Genomic DNA, 26,932 nt, shown 5'->3' with positions numbered 1-26,932 from the left:
GCACCTCATACACCCATGTACAAAGTGGCTGTGTAATATTGAACATATCCACGGCACTGCATTTCAGGTACAGCATGCTAGGCGGTGGTCTGTCACACAGTAGTAGCCGTGAGTGACCACAAGATGCATGATGATGATGGCACATGGTACTACACCCCATCCGGTTACAGTGATCACAGTACTACACATAGCAGTCTTTGCTGTGCACCTCATTGTTCTGTGTCTGCAAACATATGCACCTATACACGCCATGCATAGCATGTTGTGTGTGTGCTTACATATGCTAGTATACACATTCTGCACATCAGTCGCCATCTGTACAAAGAGTCACATATATGTCCTGGAATGCTGTTGGGTGTATAGGTCACATGACACACATTGGGTATGTGTGGTGTTTAATGCTGCAGTCGTGTAGCATGCCATGTCGTGGCTGGCACTGACATATCTGCAATATGTGCCACACTCGCCATAACCACTGTACAATGTCCATGTCGAGCATTGGGATTCCTTCACGTCTACATGCACCACTCATCCCATGTCTGTACATTGCATGCATTTGCCAAACCTGTGTCCAATATTATGTGCTATGGACACAGACACTGTCATCAGACATGGTAATCTATGTGCCACACAGATAACACATGCAGCCATGGTATGTATACCATTGAGTGATGGTGCACATGACATTGCAGAGCAGATAATACTTGCACAGCAATGTTGTGTCCATGTACACACTCTGTTCCAGGTGTACCCAATCACTGAACAACTACACACATGCATCAAAGCCATGTATAATGTCAGATAGGGCTGTCTACACTTGCACTGCATGGTCTTGAGCAACACACATTCTGCATGCTGACGTGTGTGGTGACTGTTTGCCTTGTGATACTGTCACCCACCATCACCCACTATTGTGTATGTGTTGGATTGCTGGTGTGTGTATGTGCTGTGGTGAGCAGTGTATTTATGTGCATGTGTCCATGTGTGCATGTGTTCATGTGTGCGTGTGTGCGTGTGTGCATGTGTTCGTGTGTGCATGTGTGCATGTGTTTATGTGTGCATGTGTGCTAACATCACGTACAGATTGTAAAGTGTGTTTCCTGTCTTCCTTCCACAGGTGCTGAGTTAGGGGTAGCTGAATGCAGCAGGGAACCTGATGTCACTGCTACTGATAGTGGAGATGATGAGACATGTATTGTGGCACAGGAAGGTCTGACAGGGTCTGTCGTTGGTCCACCAATTGACACTACACAGCAGTCAACCCCATCTATGCGCACACTCATACTGCCAATACATCCCTCGTCACCAATGGCCTTAGCTGAGGGACAGCATACAGTTGGCATTGACCAGGAGAGTGTGGTACCTATGGCACATGCATCCCCTCACAGTAGCCATAGCCAGATTACTGGAACGGTACCACATAGGCGGATGTCCAGGGGTTCTCGGGGGAGCACCACTGGTCATATTGCCCCTGGCAGATGTGCCCCCAGAGGTATTACAACCTCCAGCATGTTCCGGGCTGTAATGCCGGCACAGGCACATATGGAACGGTACATCCGACAGGGACTAAGGGTGCAGAGGGCCCATTACACTGCTATCAATGACAGCATCCGTGACCTTGCTGGTGCCATCCGGAATTACACCAAGGTCATTGATAGCCGTTGGAGGGAGAGATTAGATGTCCTCCACGATGTGTTAGCCATGAGCCAGGACCGTGCGGGACGGATGAGAAGCCGACGCGGATGCATGCCAGCAACAGCATCAGCTGGAAGTCGTCGCGAACGGACCATGGATCTCAGCTGCTCCCGTAGTGGCAGTACCAGCCCTAGCAATGCTGGGGCTGGCCTGTCCATTGACTGTCCTACTAGACCACGTGCACGTGGCACTGGCCAGTCCCAGCAGGGACATGGGCCCAGTCATCATACCTCTGCCTCTGATGACAGCACCCAGTCAGGGTTGGTACCCGATACTGCCCGTAGCACCCCTGCTAGGCACAGGTACCGTGTCCGTGGCCGGAGACAGTGATCTGTACGGCCTAGCAGATACAGTCTGTGGCTGTCCCACAACCGCCCGTATATGGCAGCCACATGGTGGAGTTGTGTGCATGCAGACACACACACATTTACCGTACAACTAGGGCTCATACATACACACGCACATTACATCAGCATTGGCCCATGCAGTACTGTTGTCCCTCACACACACACACACACACACACACACACACACACACACACACACACACACACACACACACACACAGACATGCCGATTGGATGGGTCAGTGTCGGGCTCTGGCAAACCTACAACACACCCTGTGCATATGATGACACCTGTGCCACTTCCTGTCATCTGTAACATTGATGCAGAAACAGGCTAACATGGTTCTGATGCACAGGGTGACATTATAGCAGTGTGGCAATAGTAGCAAGTTGATGACAGGAAAGTGTAATGATATCCTTGTAGGTATACCTGAGCAGGCATTATGCATCACAGCTGTGATAGTCATTGTAGCATTGTTTACACCAGTGTTAGCCCTGAGTATGTAATGTCCACCCATGTGCCACTTGGGTGAAGCGTACAGTGTTGCCAGCATGTATTAGTGAGTGGACAGTACGTGTGTGATGTGTGCATTACAAATTAGCGGGTGTACATCTGTGAACATGGTGTGTGTGCACTGTCTGCATGTATGTGCATAGTGGACATGTGGGATGTGCGACTTACCCTGTTCTACACATTGTTAACATATCATGGTATCTTTCGATGGCCAGTATGCATTCTACTACAGATCTGTACTAACATGGGTACACGTGTGTATGACATGGGTTGGCACTATGCTGTGGGTGATACTGTTGATATCTGTCAATGATCTGCAGTCTGGTAGTATACACCATCTCAACAGCATGACTATAACCAATCATTAGATGATGTCCTGACAAATGACTCACAGTTGTAGAGAACTCAGTAACAGTTGGATCCTCCCAGTACTATACAATAACAGTAACCAGTGGTATTGACAGTCACACATTCCTGGGACCACACCTGTGTGGCATATAGCCCTCTTAGGTACATGCAAATACACTAGGGATATGTCCATCAACATCTGGAAATGCATGCATTGGCCTACACTGCATTCCCTGGATGGGACGCATATCCTACACAAGGGTATCATACAGACAGATACCTGTTGTCCAATACATGCTGTATAGCAGTAAGCCGTCTATGGCATATTCATCCAGATTTACTATACATACTATCCCGACAGTACCACATAGGTGGTAGCCCTCAACATGTATGTTGGGTAGCAATGTGTACAGACAGACACGTGTTATGTCATATGTCCCTTGGTATCCACATGTCCATAGGTATTGTGGGGTCCCTCGGCGTTTCACATAACACATTAGGGGCCTGCATGTATATCCACAGGGCTGGTGTACACCTATAATGACTGTCCATTATTGCCAGTCGTTGTTGTGTATGAACATGTCTGACATATACCCCGGCAATTACCCTCACTCACAATACTCTATAGGACCTGTCATGGGTATGTGTGGCAGAGATGTCCTTGGCCACGGATCACTACATTGGCCGGGCTTGACACAGACCTACATATGTGACCTATGATTTGTGAAGCACCGGCACAATCTGTCAAAGGTTACAGATGTATTCATGTCGTATGCAGGCTTCACACCTATGTACTGATTGAGGTCACATGTACACATATTTATTTGACACGCAGATACCCGATGTGTGCAATGCACAGACTGTTTGAAACATATGTCATACCGTAGTAAAAGCAAAACCCACACTGCATTGACCACCTGTGCGCGCACACACACACACACACACACACACACACACACACACACTTGGCGTTTGCAGGACTCAAACCCCTACCTAACTATGGTATGATACTAGAGAGATACGCATTAACACTGCGCCCTGTATGCATTACTGGGGGGTTGATGTTCTCCTTGAATATTTGTAGGATGCTGACTTCATCAGACTTTACAAAGAGGGATGTACCTCTTTTAATGTGTTTTCCCAGTCTCCAAAAAGGCTACTCCTTTCAAAGGAAACCACACACACACACACACACACACACACACACACACACACACACACACACACACACTTGGCGTTTGCAGGACTCAAACCCCTACCTAACTATGTTATGATACTAGAGAGATACGCATTAACACAGCGCCCTATATGAATTACTGGGGGGTTTATGTTCTCCTTGAATATTTGTAGGATGCTGACATCAGACTTTCCAAAGAGGGATGACCCTCTTTTAATATGTTTTCCCAGTCTCCAAAAAGGCTACTCCTCTCAAAGGAAACCACCCCCCCCCCACACACACACACACTTTGCATTTGCAGGACTCACACCCCTACCTAACTATGTTATGATACTAGAGAGATATGCATTAACATGGCGCGCTATATGCTTTACGGGGCGATTTCTGTTCTTCTGGCATATTTGTAGGATGATGACATCATCAGACTGGACATGGTAATGTGTGTACACATTGTTTTGCAATCCCAGGAATGATCCATGTAGGTTGGCAGGTATCAACAGCTTGTACAGGACCCCATGAGTCTCACCTTGTGTGATCAATCTGTGGACACATTGACATCCCTCCATCTGTCAACACATATCTATGCACAGATTGTTGATTTTGTGGATACGACATGTGTCTGTGATGTTTATGAAGAGCTGTTCAAAGTCTATGTGGGACATGTGTAGCTCTGTTCCATGATGTATGTCCTGGGTGGCTGCCTTGCAGATGGTGTAGCATGCTTGGGAACCATGATCTGCACATGAACATACCACAGTTGGTAGGGTTGTGTGTTTGTCGGTTTCCAATAGCTTTGTTTATCACATCTGCCATGATGCACTCCATGGCCTTGCAGATCAGACTTTATAGGCTTACTGGACTATACTTCCCATGGTGTGTTGTGCACCCACACATGTGGGGAGTGCCTTATGTTGCTGTAACACATTCGACTGTTCCAGGTCCTGTGGAGTGGGTGAGGCTCAACAGACTGTTCAGGTGCAGGGTCTGTTTGTTCTGTAGTGCATGCATGACACATATTGGGAAACAATGTAATCCAATTGCTGCCATGCTTTTGGCTTTGGGGGGAGCTGTTCAGCCATTCTACATGTGATATCTCCTGGTATGATGTCAGGGACTATCATCTGTGGGAGGTGGGTATGTATACATGGGCCTGTCTGATAAGATGTTGGCAATGTCAGTAAGGTACAGTTGTCCCTGACTCAGCACATATATGCATCTACATTACTATTTATTACATAGCTGAAGGACATGTCATGATTCTCAGTCTGGACTCTTTCTCAGCCGCCAACAAACCTGAGTACTAATCCCGGTTATACTCTTTTGCACACTTAACACCCTACTGATCCTTTGTGCTCAGGCTACAGAGTATGTCATCATAATACACTGGCATGTCCAGGGTTCGGTTTAATGTGTACTCTCCAGTCCAGCTAGTGAATATTGTGGTTATGACACAATGTCACATCTGCCTCATGTACACAGACGACATTCTCCTCCTTACATCACATTCACATATATGTGGGAGATGTAACAATATTGACATACAGGACGCTGAGCTCTCTCGACCCATGACTGACATAGTCTGTCAGGTGGTGAGGATGACCACACACACCACATATCAGTCTCACATACACCGATAATGACAGCACACAAACCACATTATCACACATACACATATTCGGAGGCACTACATACACTCTGCGTAAGCAGCAGAGACCTCCACAGCAGACACACATACAACTGCTACCCCACTACAATGCCCACATGTCACACAGTTCACAATGTCAGTGTGCCACACAGTCAGTGCTCTTTGGGCTAAACAACACACCTGATACACTTGTTATAGGTTACACTTAATGTCAAACACACTGTCGTCCCACTCACCAGGCCAAACAAGGGAATAGTCACTTTGAGCTGTCTCTCAGGTGCCAAGATCCCCCACATAACACATGCACTCAGGTCACTCCAAAGCAAGTCCAGGACTGGCTCCATCATTGCCCAAGCTGGTGCGTACAACCTCAGATGTTCCTCCCTGGACCACATGACATGAAACATAGAGGAACTCTGTGATCATGTATCCCAGCCCAGTATTACCCTGACCTTGTCTAGCATCTTACACTCACCAAGTATGATGTCACAATATACCAACACACTGATCATGTTTAACAGTTGGCTAACATATTGGTGTTATTCAAAGGGGATACAGTGTCTCTCACCCTGGGGTGACATGCTCAACACGCCATGTAGCTTTCCTATGGACAGCTTGCACCTGTCACCCTTGGACCTTTGAATACTGGCTAGGGTACTTGCTGCCACCACAGTGCCTTATTTAAGCAGGGCTCAAATGACAGAACCACCTCCATAGACATTACAGAGTACACGGCACTGAGGGTAATGCTGCTCAACACCAGATGTATTACCCTCAAATTGCGCCCACTCAGGGATCTCCTCAGTATGGAGGATAGCAATATCTGTGCACTAACAGACACATGGTTCAGGCTCCCACATGCACACCAGCACTACCAGGTTGTATTTCATACCATGCTTTCTGACCACATAACTCGGAATGGCCAACACAATTAGGGGGTGTATCCATATACATCACAGATGCACATACCTCCGGGTTGGTGGCACTGCACAAAGCATCACAGACCATACATATGCACTTAACATTGTGCAAATCTGCCTTTTGGTTTGTTGCCTGCTACAGACCACACTCCCCAACTCAGCAACCCCACTCAGCTTTCCTGGGAGCATTGGACAATATGAAGGTCTCCCCAAACACCATTATATTGGGTGACGTCAAATACCCACACATTGACTGTGGATAGTACTCAGGCCACAACACCCTCGACCAACAGTTGCTACTATTTCTACACTCATATGCTATGGCACGAGGGGACAACATATTGGACATGATCATCACCGACATGGGGACTCTGTGTGCCACACCTGCGATATACCCCTCATTGCTAAGGGCAGAACATACTTTATCTCACTGGACATCCATATCCCGTCCCCACACCCTTCCTGGGTAATGTTGGTGAACTTCCCATAGGAAAACGTCAGACTCCTCCAAACCACGGTGGTATCCTTCAGAGACCCTGGGTCAGTGGTAAGTATGGCTCAGACTGCTGTATCCTTTACATACACATTCTATGGACACCTAGTGGACCGCATGGATCGTTACATCCAAAATAACAACTGGTCTCATTCCTGCAATGGCAGTGGACCTGTGTGGTAGACCCCAGCCATTCATACGCTTTACAACAAATGGAGGAAGCAACTACATGATAGAGCACAATCCCAGACAGGGAAGGCATCTGTGATCTGTACTAGCAGACCGCTACAATCACTTGGGTAATTATGTCAGGCACACTTTTAACGGACAATTGCACCAGAGCTACACACTCCAGGGACATATACCTCAGCACTGATGTTAAAAGGACATGCTGGGGGAACAGATTATTATCAGAAAGCCTCCACTCACTCCGGAGTGTAGTCCTGGTTTTGTATAGGCAGAGCCATCCACTGACCACCTACAGGTGACATCTTGACATGTGGATGGGTGATCACATGTTTACCCATGGGATATCTTCTGGGTCCCTGCTAGACAGAGGCACAATGCACTCTACATGAATTGGCTATCTTGTGTGACCTACTATTCAGAGGCACAGTGTTATGGTTAGACTGGGTTGCAGAAGCCAAACACACTCTGGCTATGCTTGTACATGCCCTAGGGCAGATAGCCTAGTATCAACCTCTGAACCTATGATAATTTTCATGATGCACAATGTTTATTGCTGATACTATTTGCAGGTTTTTATCATCTTTGCTTTCACACTTTCTATGAACCGCTTAGGTATCTGCAGAACATATTTGCTTATGGCAGGGTTCCACTATATTATTTACGTGTCTGTTGTCATATCAGTGTGTGCACAGGGCAGATTGCTGGGTAGTGAGAGGTTCATGGGTTAACACATGCAACTGTCTGCTATTTGTGGCCCAGTGCTGTACTCCAACATGGCCTAAGTTATGTGGCCCAGTGCTGTACTCCAACATGGCCTAAGTGTGTGAGCATGCCCAGTTCAGACTGTCAGTGTTCTGTTGCCTGACATTTGTCTCATGTATTGAAGTGTGTGAGCATGCCCAGTGTGACCTTTCAGTATGTTGCTGTCTGAGGTCCACTGTATTTGTTGATGTATGTCTACATGTCCAATATTAACATTTGTACTGTGTGTGTTGAAAGTCAGGTTCTATTCTTACTGCAGGACTCACCTTTGTGTCATAACTCTACAGGGATTATGCTGTGGCTGCAGGGTTTCCATGAAGTACGTTGCATAGACTTATCGATATTTCTTCATACAGGCTAACCACTGCAATACTGTCATGGTTTAGTGGTTCAGTGCTATGACTATAGTGCACAGTATTCTGAGTTTGAGGCCCATCGCCGCTTATATTTTCATACTGAGCAGACAAGACTGCTTAGGGGCCAGTAGAGCAAATATGAGCATGTTGGTTTTGTTCAGCTATGCCCTACTTAGACCCAGCTTGTTCAACATTGCTCAGTATTAACCCTCATTGCTGGACATTGGCCAATATTACCCTACATTGACCACATTTGTAGTAGTTGGTGTGTGCGATTTTGTTTACATATACTTCATGATGGTAAATGCTGTTTAGCACTGCTTTATATTGCTTAACACATGGCAATCATGCCTCAGGTGTTGATGCAGGGCTGCCTATGTCGGATGCACATACTACACTCCCTATACATATTTGAAAGCAGGTAGTGTCAACGTAGGCATCCCTTTTACTATATGTGCAGGTCAGAGAGAGGTATCATTTCCAGAGTTCCTACTGAGCCAGTGTATGTGCTATGCATTGCCTCTTTGCCAAGGCCAAAGCATACTGGGCATTCTTCCTTCTGCCTACTGGGACAGGTCAGGTTGTTCCTCCTCCGAGTCACGCTCTGCCTGTGATGGCCTTTGCAGTGGTGGTGGGCTGTTTGGCCCAGGCCTATGCTGGTCCTGCTGCAGCTGTTTTCACAGGATCATATTATGTAGCATAGCACATACCATGACAATTTGGGTACATGTAGTTGGTGAGTACTGTAAGGCTCCACCAGATGTGTCCAGGCACCGGAACCGTGACTTGAGCAGCCCAAACACACGCTTGATTACATTTCGTGTTTGTGCGTGTGCCTCATTATGGCGTTCCTGTTCAGGTGTGTGTGCATTTCTGATGGGTGTCATCAGCCACGGCTCCAGTGTATAGCCAGCATCCCCCACTAGGTGACCATGTGGGATGTCCCCATTGGCAAATGTCTGGTACAGCTGCATCAGGTGCCAGATATGGGAATCATGGTAGCTTCCAGGGCAGCCAGCACACACATTCAGTATTATGCCCTGGGCATCACACACGACCCGGCAGTTGATGGAGGGGAAGCCATTGAGGTTGAAGTAGACCCTACCCCGCTCACCAGCTGGTGCTTTGATGCATATGTGCGTGCAATCTATTGCACCCACTACCTCAGGGTATTCTGCTATTTGCTGGAAGAGACGCATGCTGCTAGCCAATGCCTCATGGGAATTGGGAAAATATACATGATGACCGACATGTGCTGACATGGCATCCAGGAACTGGTGCAGTACCCTGGATGCTGATGCCTGTGATATCCCCATCATATCACCAGTTGGTCTCTGGAAGGTACCTGTTGCTATAATTCTTAGGCCATCACATACCTTAGTTTCCAGTGGGATGGGTTCCCCTCTGTTGGTTCTGTGTGTGAGGCATGGCCTGCACAGCTCAACAATTTGCTGCAAGAGGTCTCTGTCCACTCTATAGCGCTCCACTATCTCCAGCTCATGTAGCCCCTGGTAGGTAACCCTGGGCCTGTACACTCTTCTCCATCTCCTCACTGTGGGTTGTCCAGCAGCATTTGCATTATCACCACCCTCAGCATGTTGCATATGTTGCCTTATAACAGCAATGGCAGCCTCTAACATTTTTTGTCTCAGTGAAGCTTTTTCAGTTTTCACTTCTATTAGCTTACTGCAGTGTTGCAGTGTCTCTTAAGAGAAACATAATGGACTGTTGTTTGCAGAGTTTTAAGTGCTGGGCTGGGCTGGGCTTGTGTTCTGCCTGGGTAATTGCCTGTTCTGATTGTTTTCACCTGCTAGCTCTGCTAGTACTCCCTGGTAACTTCCCACTATTTGGTGTGCTTCCTTTTTCCTTTCTGTTTCCTCAGGGGGGAGCGCCGCGTACACAAGCGCAAACACACACACAGCAGCCAACATGTGCACACACATGCTTACACGGACTAAACCTTGCTTATTCTTGTTAAAACACGCGCACACCAGCGCAAATGCGCTTATAACTGTTTACACAGCCTTACATATGCTTACTCAAGCCTACACGCGTGCACAGATGGTTACACGCGCGCACACTGTCTTACTCGGGTTTACTGGCGTGGACACGCGCGCATGCACGCTCAGCAAGAAACTTTGGTGTTTTCCACGGCATACACCTTCGATTTCTTGACTTTACCTGGCCTACCTGTTGACACACCTCTTTCACTATTATGTGAATGTAAGCTGACACATGACACTCTGCTCCAATGAGCTTCACTCCTTTCATACATACTCCTCTCGTGATGTCACCTATCTTTTACTCTGTTACACCCCTTATCCTACTTCTACACTCCACTGACTGTGCTCATTTGCTATGTAAACTTGCGATTCACTATCCTAACTGTCATTTGCATAGGATTGCCTACCAATGCTTAGTTGCATCTCTCTCTTAGACTGAGCTTCCCCCCTTAGCAACCTCTACTCGGTGGCCATGTTGTCTTCAGCCTGCCATTCCCTTGCATTGTAAATTATTTTTAGCTATAAAATCCACATTTGTGGATCTTAATTATTAATTTTCTGCTTTTAGGGTACAGCGCGTTTGCACGGCGCTGCGCTGTGGTTAAACGCCGGAGACCGGGATTAAAAAAAAAAGTTATTTTATTTTTAATTTGCATCCCTTCCCGTTGTTAATGGCCATATTTTTGGCCATTGGCATGCTTCCTCCTGTACATTCATGCTTTATTTCCAGCTGACACTGCTTCATTTTGCTATTTGCAGAACCGTACTTGGTTATCAACTGAGTACATTTCTGCAAGTAACACTACTCCTACTCGGACAGGTTTGGGTTTCCTGGATTGCAAATTTACCTCATTTGCATAGCTTTCGCCTGCAATTGAGGTAATTTGCATATCCCAGCCCTGTCCATGTAGGACTAGTTTAGAGATCTCAGTTGCACGCCCCTACCGGCTGTTCCTGGATCGCTCGGCGGACATGATGGCTGCATGGAGTCTTACTCTACTCTAAGACTCCGTGCAAGCCTTCGTGAATCCAGCCCTTAGTCTAATCTTTTCTAATTCCTAGCTATTGCTACAAGAAAACATACTTCTAAAGTAACTTACACATATAGAGCATAGGCAGTGCTGAGTTGGATGTCCAAGATCAAAATGCTTAATAATCTGTGGTTCTCACTGTTTAAATTGCTATTGCAGTTCTGATAAACATTACATAATATTTTATATTTTCCCAGGCTGACAGATTAACTACCTTTACACTTTTAACATCTCCCTTTTGTCATCTTGCAGCTGGTCAGGAACAGAGCAATAAAAATACATTTGCATGTTTAAATCTAACAATTTAACTCTTAGTAAAACAATAGAAAGAATGTTCTAGTCCAGACAGAATGACTCCGAGCTCTGGAAATCAAAAGGATAAAAGGATAGATTTGAAATAATTTTAAGTTCAAAAGAAAGATTTGAAATGCTTGACTTAATTTTCTTTACAGCAGATAACAATGTTGCTACAATCTTGAAGATCAACAGTTTAGTATTTTCTTTCATTTAAGGAAGAAAGCCTGTATTTTACATTCATATATACAAGTGACAGAATTATGTACCAAATTCTATTTGACTAGGCTGACCGCCTTCATCCATCTCTACCCAGTCTTCACATCTCTTCACCCATCTCTACCAAATCTTCACAGTATAAACTTATCTCAAAGTGTGTGTGTGTGTCAGCTACTTGGGCAGGGACACAAAGCACTGGTTGGACAGAGAGGGTGCTGGAGATTTTAGCTTGCCCAGCTGGCTGAGATCTGGACCCTATAACTGTGCCAGTGGGGAGTCTTATTGGGGACCTGGAGGGCAAGGGAGTGACCAGCCCCAGACTGACTGTGATCTATATGTGCTGTTAAGGGAAATTGCACTTTACTGTGTGCATTTTTTATCCTTTCCTCATGTATGAGACGCCCAGGCTGGTGTTATTGGTGAGGATTGAGGCTCCTTGATTGCTGGGCCATGGCATGGGCGTCACATTTGTGGTGGCAGTGTTGGGATATCTACATCACATATTGATTAGTTGGCAAATACTAATTGGCTTGTAGTGGTGTGGGTAGAGTGAATCCCTGTAGCTTGTGTACAGTGAGCTTTGAATGTGTTTTTGTACTCTAAAACAGCCATGCAGTGAATACTCAGAGCTCAGATCACAATTGCTTTATTTCTTTTGTTAGCTTAGTCAGGGTGAGCAGGCAGCATGTCAGCAGAGGAGTATGGAAAGCTGACAAGGAGCCAGCTGGTGGAGATGTCCCAGGCTAGGGGACTGGTGCATGGAAACCTGACTAAAGCAGACCTGATTGCAGCCTTGGTTACATCTGCATCAGAAAACAGCAACCAGGAGGACAATCAGACTGGCAGTGGAGATATTAATACCCTCGGAGAATGGACAGCTCAACCTTTCTGCAGTGGACTTAAAAATCCAGCTGGAGCTAAAGAGACTTGAGTTGGAGGCCAGGTGTGTGGAATTAGAAGCAGCTGAGAGACTGAGGCATCTAGAGAGTAAGGAGAATGAGAAACTGCTACGCCTAGAGGAAAAAGAGAGGCAGAGGCAGCATGAGAAAGAGATGCTGACTCTTTGCCAGTGTCATGGAGGTAATGAAGAAGGGAGTAACTGGACCCCAGAAGCACAAAAGGTCAGTAAATTTATTCCGCAGTTTAAAGAGGGGAATCATTTTGATAGTTTCATTCATATGTTTGAGAGGGTATGTAAACAGTATGAAGTTGACCAAGGGCTCTGGGTACGCTTCCTGACCCCCTTACTCCATGGTAAAGCTGTAGCTGTATTATCTAAAATGTCTGATGTTGCATGTTTTGATTATAATGCTGTAAAAAATTGTCTGTTTAGAGTTTTTTAAGCTAACACCTAAAACGTATAGGAAAAAGTTTCGTGAGCATAGACGCAAGGCAGATGAAAGTGTGTGTGAATATGTTGCTGAATTGAGCACTTATTTCCATAGGTGGGTGACTGGATGTCAGGTCACCACTTTTGAAGGGCTGGCAGACCTTTTGGTGAGGGAACAAGCCTTTAGCACTTTGCCTGGGGTCATGAGGATCTGGTTAGCTGATAGACAGTGTGCTACTTCAGATGAGTTGGGGAAGAAGGGAGATCTATACCTGGCTAGCAGGGCAGCCCTGCACAGGAAGGGGACCCCCAGTACTGCTCATTGTTCTAAAGAAACCCATGGTGGGCAGCACAGACTGCTACAACAGAATCTGCCAGTAGCAGGGGAAGCCACTAGTCCAGGTACACATCCAGGAGCTAGGGTTAAATGTTTTGAATGCAACCAGTGGGGCCATGTGGCATACAGGTGTCCACAAAGGCAAGGTGGGGAACCAAAGGTGAGGGAGCCAGTAAGTGGGAAAGACAAAATGCCAATAGTAGGTTGTCTTGAGACAACAGGGGTACTAAACTACCATCCTGCAAATGTCCTGATAAGGAAGGATTTGGATGATGCAGTACCGTGTGCTTATGCAGTTACATGCAGTCAGGCTAGGAGACTAGCATGTGTGTCTGATAGCCTGAGGGGAGACCCAGACAGACTGCATACTTGCAGCCAGGACTGATGAGGTGGTTACTTCCGGGAAGGAGCTACTCTGTTGCAGTGAAACTGAAGGTGAGCCACAGCTGCTTGTGGGTACTGATGTTCCCTTAGACAGAGGGACTGCAAAGGTAGAGTTGAGTAGTCGTACCCAGGCTGACAGTGAGGCAGCACTGTCAGAGGATGCCAGACTTCCTGTGGAAAGGGAGCTTGGATGGGTTACAAGGAGAGTTGAGACAGGCTCAGCTCTCAGACCCTACATTGCAAGGCCTGACGCAGGTAGCTAGGGTGGCACCTGATTCTCAAGGAAAGGGGGAATCAGTATACTGGGATGAAGGGTTACCATACAGAGAGTGGACCCCTGAGGGAGTGCTAGAAGGTGAGAGAGTACAGCAGTTGGTAGTGCCTAGAGCCTGTCTGGCGTTTCTAGCCATAGCCCATGATATTCCCTTTGCAGGTCATATGGGCATAAAATATACAAAGAGGCGTAGTATGCAGAACTTCTATTGGCCTGGAATTTCCAGATATGTAACAGGGTACTGCAGGACCTGTGAGCAGTGCAAAAGGTAGGCAAGGCAGGAGACAAGGTGAGAGCTCCTTTGATACCTTTGCCTGTGATTGAGGAGCCATTTCAGAGGGTAACTATGGATATTGTGGGTCCTCTGAGTACCCCAAGTTCCACAGGGAAAAAGTATATCCTAGTGGTAGTGGATTATGCTACACGATACCCTGAGAGCAGTGGCTTTGTCCTCCATTGAGGCAGAGAAGGTGGCAAATGCTTTGTTAGGGATTTTCAGCAAGGTAGGTTTCCCTAAAGAAATACTGACTGATAGAGGTGCCAATTTCATGTCAGATCTGCTGGCTTGTCTGTGGAAGTTCTGTGGGGTAAAGCACATGAGGACCACCTCCTACCATCCCCAGACTAATGGTCTTGTTGAGAGGTTAAACTCTACAATCAAGTCCATGCTACGGGCATTTGCAGATCAGTTTAAGAGGGAGTGGGACAAATATTTTCTCCATCTGTTGTTTGGTTACAGAGTAGTTTCAGAGGAATCCACAGGATTTTCTCCCTTTGAGCTGCTGTATGGACATAGGGTGAGGGGACATCTAGATTTAATTCGAGATGAGTGGGAAGGTGAGTGAGAGTCTCACAAGGAGTCTGTTGTGGCATACATCCTAAACCTCAAGACAAGGCTCAGGGAATTCATGGGCTTGGCCCAAGAGAACCTGGCAGAAGCCCAACAACAGAAAAAGGTGTGTGGTATGACAGGAATGCTCGAGCTAGAGAGTATGCTGTGGGGCAGCAGGTAATGGTTCTCATTCCTGTCAGACACAGCAATCTGTAATCAGCTTGGGATGGACCCTACAAGGTGGTAAGAAAGGTAAGCGGTGTTAACTACATGGTGGAACTGCTAGGCAGAAGGCAGGGGCACAAATTGTGCCATGTTAACATGATGAAACCTTACCATGATAGGGAGGCCCTTGTGCTGGGCATTTGCAGTGGATTGCAGGAGGAGTCTGAGGGAGATCTGGGGACTGATCTCCTCATTGAGGCTCGGGCTGACACCTCAGTGGGAGGGGTGGCAATGTCCCAGCAGCTATCTCCTATCCAGGTTCAAGAAATCCAAGCAGTGTTGCAGGAATTTGGGGACATGTTCACTGGGAAACCAGGGTGCACCCACCTAGTGCAGCACCAGGTGGATACAGGACCCCAAAGGCCTATTAGGCAGGCCCCTTATAGGGTGTCGGAGAGAGTCAAACAGACTCTGAGGGAGGAGGTACAGGAGATGTTGGAACTCTGGGTGATTCAAGAGTTCAACAGTCCCTGGGCCTCCCCAGTGGTGCTGGTGCCAAAGAAGGATGGCATCACCAGGTTCTGTGTGGACTACAGGAAATTCAGTAGTCACACAGAGTCTGATGCTTACCCCATGCCTAGGACAGATGAGGCCCTAGAGCAGCTGGGTGGGGCTAAGTATCTTACAACCATTGATCTTACCAAGGGTTACTGGCAGGTACCCTTGACTCCCAGTGCTAGAGAGAAGTCAGCCTTTGTGACTCCTTTTGGCTTGTATGAGTTCACAAAGATGCCCTTTGGGATGAAGAATGCCCCGGTGACTTTCCAGAGGCTGGTAGAGCATATCAAAGCAGGAGCAAGAGGGTTTTCCCTTGCTTACCTAGATGATATTGACATTTACAGCCATTCCTGGCTAGAGCACCTTCGGCATGTCAGGGAGGTGCTGCGCAGACTACAGAGGGCAGGGTTGACCATTAAGCCGAGCAAATGTCAGGTGGGTATGGCAGAGGTCTCCTACCTAGGACATAGAGTGCGGAGTGGTAAGATGAGGCCAGAACCTGCCAAAGTGGAAGCAATTCAGGCATGGCCTGCACCTGTTACTAAAAAGCAGGTGAGGGAATTTTTAGGGACAGCAGGGTACTACAGAAAGTTCGTCCCCAGTTATAGTACCATAGCTGCTCCCCTCATAGACATGACAAGGAAGAACAGGCCAGATAAGGTAGTGTGGACCCCAGCATGTGAGCAGGCATTCCAGAAGCTTAAAGAAGCTTTGGGAGGACCCCCTGTGTTAGCCAGTCCAGATTACAACAAAGAATTTGTTGTGCAAGTGGATGTTTCAAACCATGGGGTGGGGCTGTACTTAGCCAGATTTCTTCAGAGGGGGAAGAGCACCCAGTATTTTATCTCAGTTGCAGGCTCCAACCCAGGGAGGAATGCTAGCCATTGTGTGGGCACTGCAGAAACTTCAGCCTTATCTGTATGGAAGAAAATTCACTGTTATGACAGATCACATCCCCCTAATATAGTTAAACAGAGCCAGCCATCAAAATGCCAAGTTGATAAGATGGAGCCTAGGGTTGCAAGCATATGATATGTCAGTGCAGCACCACAGTGGGAATAGCAATGCTAATGCAGACAGGCTCTCAAGACAGGGAATGGGGTAGGTATACGCAGATAGACCTGACCCTCTCAAGCAGCATTTCTCAAGGGTCACTTGAAAAACTAGCTTGAGTTCTCTGGGGGGAGGGGGATGCTAGCCTAGCCAGATGGGAGTTTATACATAATTCTATCATTTGTAAATGTCAAATAGTTGGTGTAAGCCCCATTCTATAAGCAAGATGATTATATTGAAATAAATGCTTTTATATATTTAGTAATTAATAAATGCTTGGAAAGCTCACATTTCCCTCAATGCTTATGAATGGGTCTGTGAAGGCTGCCAGCCTAGCCGGATAGGATTTTATACATAATTCTGTCATTTGTAAATATGAATATTGAACTACAAGCTTGTTTTCTTAAATGAAAGAATATGCTGTGAAATGTTGAACTTAAAACAATGTAGCAACATTGCCCTCTGCTGTAAAGAAAGCTAAGTCAAGCATTTCTTGTCTGTCCTTTGAAGTTAACATTATTTCATGTCTGTCCCTTTAAAGTTAGAATTTGGAGTCAATGAGTCTGGAGTGAAGCATCATGCCTATTGTTTTAACTTAAGGAATAATTACTAGAGTTTACACGTGGAATGTCTTTTATGGCTGTAGTTTCCTGCAGGTGCAAGATAACAATTATATAGTATATGTTAGCCTGGGAACACCAGGAAAGTGTGAAATGATGTAATGGGAACAAGGACTGCAATTGAAATTTAAACAGAGAGAATCAGAAGGCATTAAGCATTTTTGTCTTGACCATTCAACTCACAGCACTGTCTTGCTCATATATAAGTTATCTTAGACTTGTGTTTTCTTTTTCAAATAGCTAGGAACTAGAAAGATTAGACTTAAGTGTTTTTCTGTGATGTCAGAACTGTACTACTGAATTATTTTAAGTATTTCTATGTGATGTCTAAACTCTTGACTAGCACTGTGTAGTAGAAAGTATTGTCTTGTGTTTTTATTATTTATTATTAAATATTTTAAAACCTTTTAACTGTGGCTGGTTTATGTAGAGATAAGTTAAGCTGTAAGAGTACATTGCAAGTGTATAAGGATCCTGTGCCAAGTCACTCTAATAAGCCGTGACTGTTTAGATATACTACCAATTGGATAATAATATTGCACAGTAATAATTGGACACCCTTTTAAGGGCCTTTGAGTAGCTGATAATTATTAGCTCGGTGGTGGCAGGGTACTACCGTATAGTCTGGGAAAAGGGGGCACAGCTGGAGAACCTGTGCCAGTCTTTCCCAGGAGTGTCTGTGTGGTTGTATAAACTTATCTCAAAGTGTGTGTGTGTGTGTGTGTGTGTGTGTGTGTGTGTGTGTGTGTGTGTGTGAGATCTACTTGGGCAGGGACACAAAGCACTGGTTGGACAGAGAGGGTGCTGGAGATTTTAGCTTGCCTAGCTGGCTAAGATCTGGACCCTATAGCTGTGCCAGTGGGGAGTCCTATTGGGAACCTAGAGAGCAAGGGAGCGACCAGCCCCGGACTGACTGTGATCTCTGTGTGCTCCTAAGGGAAATAGCACTTTACTGTATTTGTTATCCTTTCCTCATATATGAGAAGCCCTCTCTGGTGTTAGTGGTGAGGATTGAGGGCCCCTTGATTGCTGGGACAGGGCACGGGTGTCACAGGGTCCTCTCAAGTTATCTATGATGTGATGGGGTAATATATAATTATTGACTATGGGATGGGTAAAACCAATCTAACCTCAAATGGGATAGGTTAATTCAAGCACCAAAAGGAACATTGGCTAGGTTTAAAATGGCCTGCAAGGGCAGCTAACATAGTACTTACCTATGAATCTATTAAAAGCTAGTATTTGAAAAGCATTCCCTGGGTCTGTAATGATAAATTGACCATTAAAATGCTATACTTCAAAACTCCATAACCAACAAGCTAGTAGGCAAAGTCACATCAACAAACTTAGAAAAAAAGGGATATTTAAAATATGAACTCACCTCTTCTCTGAATTGTGTGACTTTGAAGAACCCTTAACAGTAACTGTGACAAAACAAAGTTCAATATTCTGAAACATCAATGGGCTAAAAAAGTAGTCACATCTATCAATAAATCATAGGGGATCTAGATTCCCCTTTTAGCGACATGCATACACATTCAATAAATGGTGGTTGATACTGGACCTGTTTGCAATTCTGGCTTAATGGAAACTTTAAAATCTCCACAAGTATGACTTCTGTCTGCATCTCATTCTTGTGTGGTGCTTTAGATTGAAGATCAGAACATAAAAGGCTAGTTTTGGTGCAGTGAGACATTGAGATCTTATAAAATATGGCAACTAGAAGAAATCAGAAATGTCAATAAGGAAGGGGGTCAAAAAGCAAGACCAGACAAAAGATAAAGATTAGTTGCTTATGGAAATAGCTCTTGTGAAGTACTCTTCCATAATTATGAATCTGGCCATAAGGATGAGAGGTCTGGACACAGTAGACCTGCCATAACAGTTATAAATCCTCCCTAAACTAGGCAGTATCCTGACAGCATGGTAGAAAAGAGTACCAGAATTACTGTCACTGAAGAATATTTGAAACAATGAAAGCAAAGGTTTCAAAAATGGAACAGCTGCCTGGAAATATGTATTTTGTGTAAGACCACCGTGATTAAGACTTTTTGTTTATGATGTTCTTCTGCAACATTAAAGAGAATGGACAGCTTGTCTGGAGGAGTAAAGCTGTTCATGCAACATTTAGGGGAAACTGCCATGTTCTGGCTACTATGAGGACAAAATGTTGTTATAGGGCATTTACAAATAGTGAACATGGTTAGTTAAGCTTACTATCCTGAGACCACGTCCCCCCATTTCCTTTATCATTTACAGAATGCAGTTAGGAACTTAGACAAATAAAGCTTCCTTAACTGCACGACATTTCCACATTTTAAAAGAACAGGATTTTATAGGTTCATAGGTTTATCCAAGGCTAATGACCACCAGTGTCTTTATAAGCCTAGCCATGAAACCCAACCCAGTTTTGTCCCCAAGTACCTTGAATGCCTATATGGTGGAGTATGTTAGTAAGGAGGTAGCTAAACGTTATGTGGGGGGGGGGGGGTACATTAGTTGATTAATTTGCTTATTTTCAACCTCTATCCATCAGACATTGGGGGCGAGACCAAGGGTGAACTTGTGATTTATCATCCAATGATTAAGGTTTCGTTTGAATGGGGTCAGGAATGAACTTTGCTTTTCATTGATGGGGAGCTTATTCCATAGTGCAGGGATCTTTTGAGACACATATAGGTCTCTCCAGCATGTACTATTAATGTTGCATGCAAAGCTCAGGTCCTTGGATCTAGTGTTTCTGGTGATATTTGTTTTGTAGATGTGCAAGAGATTCATCAGAACTGGATATGGGTATGCCTTGTACGCTATATGTAGATCACCTCTCAGTAACCTGTAGGGGACTGAGTACAGAGATAGGACTTTAAGTCAATCTATGTAGGACAGGGTTTTGATACCCTGGATTCTCCTGGTGAGGAACCTTTGAGGATGTTCCAAATGTTAAAAGTGCCTGGTTAGGCACATGTCAAAGGGACATTGTACTCAATGACAGGTCTGACAAGGGCTGAGTAGAGTTGTACCATACCCTTGCTTATGAGTTGGGCAACACAGAATTATTTTCTTACTATCTTGGATATGTGTTGGTCGAAGGCCAGATTACTGTCTACATATGTACCCAGATTCCTAACTATCAGATCAATTCTTAAGGGTATTTTATTGATGGAGTAATTAGCTTGGGTGGACGATTTCCCAAAGGGCACTATAATGCATTTCTTGCTGCTGAGGTTTTAAGCTGTGGCTTTAGCACCAGTCATTTGTTTCTGTTAGACTTTCCTGTAGGATGCTGGTGTTTTGGGGGGAATCTATGATAGCTCCCAGTTTACAGTCATCTGTAAACTTGGTGAGCCAGAGGCCTTTGACATTAGCCTTGGCTTCCGAGAAATAAGTGCCAGACAGGAGCAGGCCCAACATTCAGCCCTGGGGTACTCCACTGGTGACCAGTCTCCTGGTGGAGGTAGTCTCACCGATCCTGACTTTCTGGATCCTGTCTGTGAGCCAGCCAGCAATCAAGTGAGTTATGTAGGCATTTATGCTACTTCTGAGGGTTTGTCATTAATACCAGAGTGGGGTATTCTTTCAACCCCCTTGGGCCAGATCAAGGTAGGCAGTATGCACAAATATCCCCTCATCCATAGCCTTGCTGACCCTCTCAAATAACCCTACCAGGTTGAGTAGGCAAGACCTTCCCTTAAAAAAGCCAAATTGAGATGGGTCCAGTGTCTGTTGATGCCAATGTCCATGTTAATCCTGTCCATGACAATTTATTTCATGGCTGTGTATATTAGACTTGTCAAACTGATGGGTCTGTACTTCCTGGAGTTATTTGATGGTACATTTTTATGAAGAGGGATGATCTTCCTGACCCTCCATTTACCTGGCATGTAACCTGGTTTGAGGCTACATTTGAAGAGTACCTTAAGTAGTCCTGCTGGGTTATGTTTTAGGCTGTTTAGGAGGCAACAAGGGATATTGTTGGGGCCCACTGAAACAGTGTTTTTGGACTTAACGAGCACCACCGGGATCTGCTCCCTGCTGATAGTTGGGGGAATATGCTGGAAGGTTTTTCGTGGGGAGTAAGGCGGGGGAGTAGGAGGTGAAGTTAAAACTACATTTATCAGTCACTAGATTCATTGTCACCCCTGGTCAGTGAAGGTTGTGCCATTCCGACCAGTTCTGCACACTACTAAGTATTACCTTTAAGGTTCCTGACACAGGTGAAGAAGATCTTGTGATTGTCCCTAACCTGAAAGGCTTTCCTAACCTTGTAATTGTGCTTGTTGGACTTTATTAGGCCTCTTAATTTCATGTTAAGTTGAATTAAAGAGCTCTTGTCTCAGAGCTGCTGTTTCAGAGTTTGGCCATGAGTTTTTTCTTTTGTTGTATACCCTGTTGAGGTAAGGATTCCACCAGTGGGGTTTACTTGTGGTGTTATATTTGGGGGTATGTCTGGTAGGTGGAACAGCTTCAAGGCATCCACATGTTTGTACAGGCTCTCTGTGGATAATTCTGCATAGATAGCTGTGTTCTCGGGGTTTGGGGGTGCCATGAATTTTGACAAACTGTTGCTTTTAATAGGATGCTGCTTTAGAGTATTTTCTAAGTATTAATGGTTTAGTTGGGTTTTCCAGGTTGAGTTTTATTATAAAGGAAATGGCTCTGTGGTCTGACCTCGCCAGTAAGGACACAACACAGGAGAGGGTGCAACACTTTCTCGTGTTGGATAGTACTAGTTCTAGTGTGTTTAATTCTCTGGTTGAAGTGTGCACTGTCTGGTCCAGGGTGTTCATGTTGATAAAGTCCAGGAAACATTGAATCTGTGACTTACAGGCAGTGTACATTTCCCAGTCTGTACAGGGGTAGTTAAGGTCTACCATGAATAGAGTACTTGTTTGGATGGTGAGCACCTCTAGTTGGTCCAGGTAAGAGCTGCGAGCTTCCTGGGTCATAAAGGGTGACATATAGTTGGCCAGGACACGGTAAGGAACCTTGTCCATGGAGACTTGGATGTGAATGAACTTCAGGATGTGATTCTGTTTAACCAAACTGGAGATGTATTTTTTGTTAATGTAGATTTATATACCTCCACCTTTGGCCCCCCATCTGTGCTGCTGTTGGCCTAAATGTGTGGAAGGCACTGTAGCCTTGAACTGTTGGGAGTACGTTCTATGGCTTTAAACCAAGCCTGGGTAACAGCACATATGTCCACATGTTTCCAGAGTGAGGAGAGCTTGAAGGGTGCAGAGTTTCTTGTTTATGCCTTTAGCATTGCGCAGTAATGTCTTGACGTTGCTTTAAGTTTTTTCCCTATGTTGGTAATTTTGATATTACCTAAAAATGGCTGTAAGGGGAAGATAAAGTTATAGCCAATATCTAAAAGCCCAGGGGTGGGCAGGTGCATACCATCCTTAACAAAGCAACGTGGTCTGTTAGCCATGTCCTGCCATGCTGATAGATGGTGGATCCCCCAGGAGTGACACCAGAAACTAAGCCAATTCTCAAAATCAATAATTTTCTGTTCACACTGTGGCATCATCCTTGGTGAAGGCAGAATGCTGCTCAAAGCAAAATACTTACCTGTCTGATAATACAGCGAGATGCATAACGACTATGATAGAATTATATTGGTACCTGTGGCACAGTGACTTGAGTGCATGTGTAATATTGCAGACTTTAGCTCCAGATAGGCAACTAACAGTTAGCTTCTGCTTGTCCAGCCTAGTAAGAGGGGAATCTATGTGTCATACAGTAGAATCTCCTATGACAACAGTACTTGGTAAAGTGTTTGCTTGCCTTGGGTGTTTTTCTTTGGGGATCATTGGGTGTAGGCTTGTGTGTGGTGTTATTTCTTTTTCTTTTGATGTGTGTTTTAGTGATTTCTGAAGATTGGTGTTACTGTTTGACAGTAATCGCAATGAAAGACTGATAGTGATAAACTCGAAGTAGAATATAAAAAACAACTAGATAAAAAGTTACACCGGGGAAGAGTTTCACCCGAAAGCTTTGTTGTTTTGGATTAAAGATTTTTTTTTACATTCTTGATGTGAGTTCATTTTGTTACTGTTTGACAGCTTAGGAGGTCTTTGAAGTTTGGGAAGGTTTCTTTTAAGTGCCTCAGCATAAGAATGTCTATGTGAGTGGTGAATGGTATGTGTAAAGGATGTAGTGTGTGTGTGTTCTTGACAACCTTCTCTGTAGGCAAGATTTTTGCCTACAAAGAAGCAATGTATGTAATCTCTTGCATACTGTGTTAATTTCTTTAAGCATTAAAGCACTGTCCGAGTACATGAGACAACTGGTAAATTGTCTCAGGGTGCCCATATCAACTATACTGGCCACAGAGACATTAAAAAATTGCATATCATGTTGTCCGAACCTATATTAATTGATTGGGGTATTTTGGCTTAAGGACTTGGTTTTTAGGGGTCGACAAAATGGTGTCTAAGGCTAAGGCTAGATGTTAGATAGTGCTATGATCTGGTAATAGTGCTATTCAATTAGCTAACTAGCTGCCCTAAGCTTAGCTTCACAGAAAGCCTTTATGTGTTGCAGGTTAAAGTCCTAAATATTAGCTTTATAGTTAAATTGTATAAACTAGGCATTTGATACTATACAGGACACTGCTAACTTCTCTTTTGCAGTGAGCAACATCGTACAAACTTCCCTAATTTATAGCAGACAGAAGAAAGCTAAAACCAGCTGCGGTGCCCACTGGCCAATAAACAGCTGCACTTTAAACTCTCTGGAATTTTTTCCAACCCAGAGAGACTAGGTGAATTATTCTGCCTCAAGATGGATGATACTGGAATTTGTTTTAATGTAAAAGCACAGCAAAAGTAGCTCTCGAGTGCAGTTGAAGACCAAACAACAAAGTTCCTAAAAAGCCCTCTGGTTGATGAAATAATCTTACTTTAAGCCTCCATGTGTGTTTTCCAACTTGGACAGACCAGGCTGCCTTTCTACTGCCACTAGAATTGTAGCCCCAGCCTTCTTAATGTAAAAACACACTCTGGTTAGCCAGAAGTGAAAAGGTACCAACTAGCTACAACAGGTAATTGTCACTTTAAGCCCCTCTGTATGTTTCCCTACTCAGAATATAGTAGGTTACCTTTCTCCTGCCACTAGAATTGCAGACTCAGTCTTCTTAATGTAAAAAAACACACTTTAGTTACCCCAAAGTGCAAAGGTATCAGAAACAAATCAAACTAGCTTTAAGAAGTAATCCTCACTTAAGCTTACCTGTGTGTATCCCACCTTATACAGACCAGGCTACTTTTCTACTGCCAGTAGAATTACAGTCCAACTGTTCTTAACTCATTTTCTCCAATGGAGCTCTGGAAGTTTGCACTGTAACTTACAATGGGTGGAGCCTAAGCTTATTGATAAAATCAAATTATGTCCTCACATTTCAAACAGATGTTCATATCTGTGGAACCATAGGGGTTACTAAAGAAGTGTAAATGGCAAACTCCTCATAACAAACTATTTTTATAGTGGTAGTATTTTAAGGCTCTAAGTCAAACTAAATTGTATAAGTCACAGTAAATGCACTATTAATTTTGTAACATTTTGTAAACAACTTACTATATTTCAGCAACCACTCAAGTTACACACATACTAACAGCAACATTTTGTTCACCCAGTTGAGAGCTTTCATATGAGGCTAAGCAGTTATATCAGTGCTACTTGGTTGTCAAGATATTTAGAAAAACATGACATTTATAACAATATAATATTATATGAACAACACCTTTACCTGCATTAGACAGAGGTCAAATATCATTACAGCCGTGTTTGCCATTGTGCAAGCTTTAAGATAAAATATTTTAATACTTTGTATATAACATGGTTTTGGAGTTATTAATGCAAATACGAACAGGCAATACTCGACATCTAGAGGTGTCACCCGTCTGCAGTAATGTAAAGTGAAAACACACTTAAGAGACAAAAGTGAATAGGTACCAGAAACAAATTTAACAACTAGGTACAAGTAACTGTAAAGCGATTTAAAGGCAGACAATCCAGTGAGAAAAACAAACACACACACACACACACACACACACACACACACACACACACACACACACACACACACACACACACACACACTTTAAGGCAGTTTTAAGTAGACTAACAGGCCTTCCCTGTTTCATCTGTCAGTATCCATTAAGATAAGTAGAGAAGATAAGACTGGGAGGAGCTTCTAGGACCAGGTATACAGAAGATGAGACTGGATGGAGTTTCCAAGGCCAGATGTATAGTAGCGGCAGGCAATTCAAAAGCCAGCAGGTTTATAAGTTCAACAAGAAAAAAGTGGGTGGGTAGGTGGGGAAAATTCAGAGGGGAGATAGTAGAAATGCAATAAAATGAGAACCCACTCGGAAATTATTTAAATACCTACACAAGAGCACAGGAACCACTTAAAAATACTATACTATAAGGCAGTCAAACTATAAAAATGCCTTCAGTTAATGACCTCAACTTCAGATACAGAACAAACACAACAGAAAATGCACAAAACTGATTTAAATGGAAATGTAAGTACAATATTTCAAGTGTAGTTTAAATATACTTTTTGGATGCAAAATGTAATCCAAATGCTTTGTTTTCAAATTTCCTGGCTTCCAGCAGTCCCAAGACTAAGATGGCTGACTGCTTGTGTAATGTAAAATTCTAGGGAGGGGGTGCTGAGCTAATTCTCACAATCTCTAATTACAAATCACACAACTGGCCAAAGCTGACTTTTTGTTGTCAGTTTTAAAAGGTACTGGATCACAGAATTAAATGAGCGGTGCTACTAATCCACTTAAGAGCTCATGGAAATAACAATGGATACTGTAAAACCCAAATCAATATGTAGCTGTAGCTTCAGATTCACAAGAGAGATAATAAAAATACAATAAAATGAGAGCCCATTCAGAAATGATTTAAACACCTAGGCAGAGCACAGAAATCACGTGAAAATATACTGTAAAGCACTACAGCTGTAAATAAGCATTCAATTAATAGCTTTAACTTCAGATACAGAACAAACACAGCAGGCAACACACACACACACACACACACACACATACACATATAAACATATATACCCATACACACACACACACACACACACACACACACACACACACACACACACACACACACACACACACACACACATAAAAGTAATACATGGTAAGATAAGTGCAACATTTTAAATGGGTTGGGAGGGTGGCTTAATGGCTAAGGTGTTACAAACACAAGATGCAGGGTTTGAGTCTCACAAGGGATAATTGGCTAGGCTTAAAATGGCTTGCAAGGGCAGTTAGCTTAGTACTATGAACTAAATGTATTTCTTGGATGCAAAATGTAATCCAAATGCTTTTTCAAGGTTACATGCTTCT

At 44.3% G+C, this 26,932-nt stretch overlaps 1 protein-coding gene across 1 annotated transcript in view; it reads left to right on the top strand.

The window, feature by feature from the left end:
* The window catches only part of SLC25A34 (solute carrier family 25 member 34), a 332,838-nt gene that overhangs the window by 273,114 nt on the left and 32,792 nt on the right, over positions 1-26,932 (top strand). The window lies entirely within an intron of this gene.

Source organism: Protopterus annectens, chromosome 2.part0 (genome assembly GCF_019279795.1).
Source record: "Protopterus annectens isolate FY-2018-M chromosome 2.part0, PAN1.0, whole genome shotgun sequence".
NCBI classification, from domain to species: Eukaryota; Metazoa; Chordata; order Ceratodontiformes; family Protopteridae; genus Protopterus; species Protopterus annectens.
Note: the sequence above shows the minus strand (reverse complement) of the source record. Positions and strands in the feature narration are given on the sequence as shown.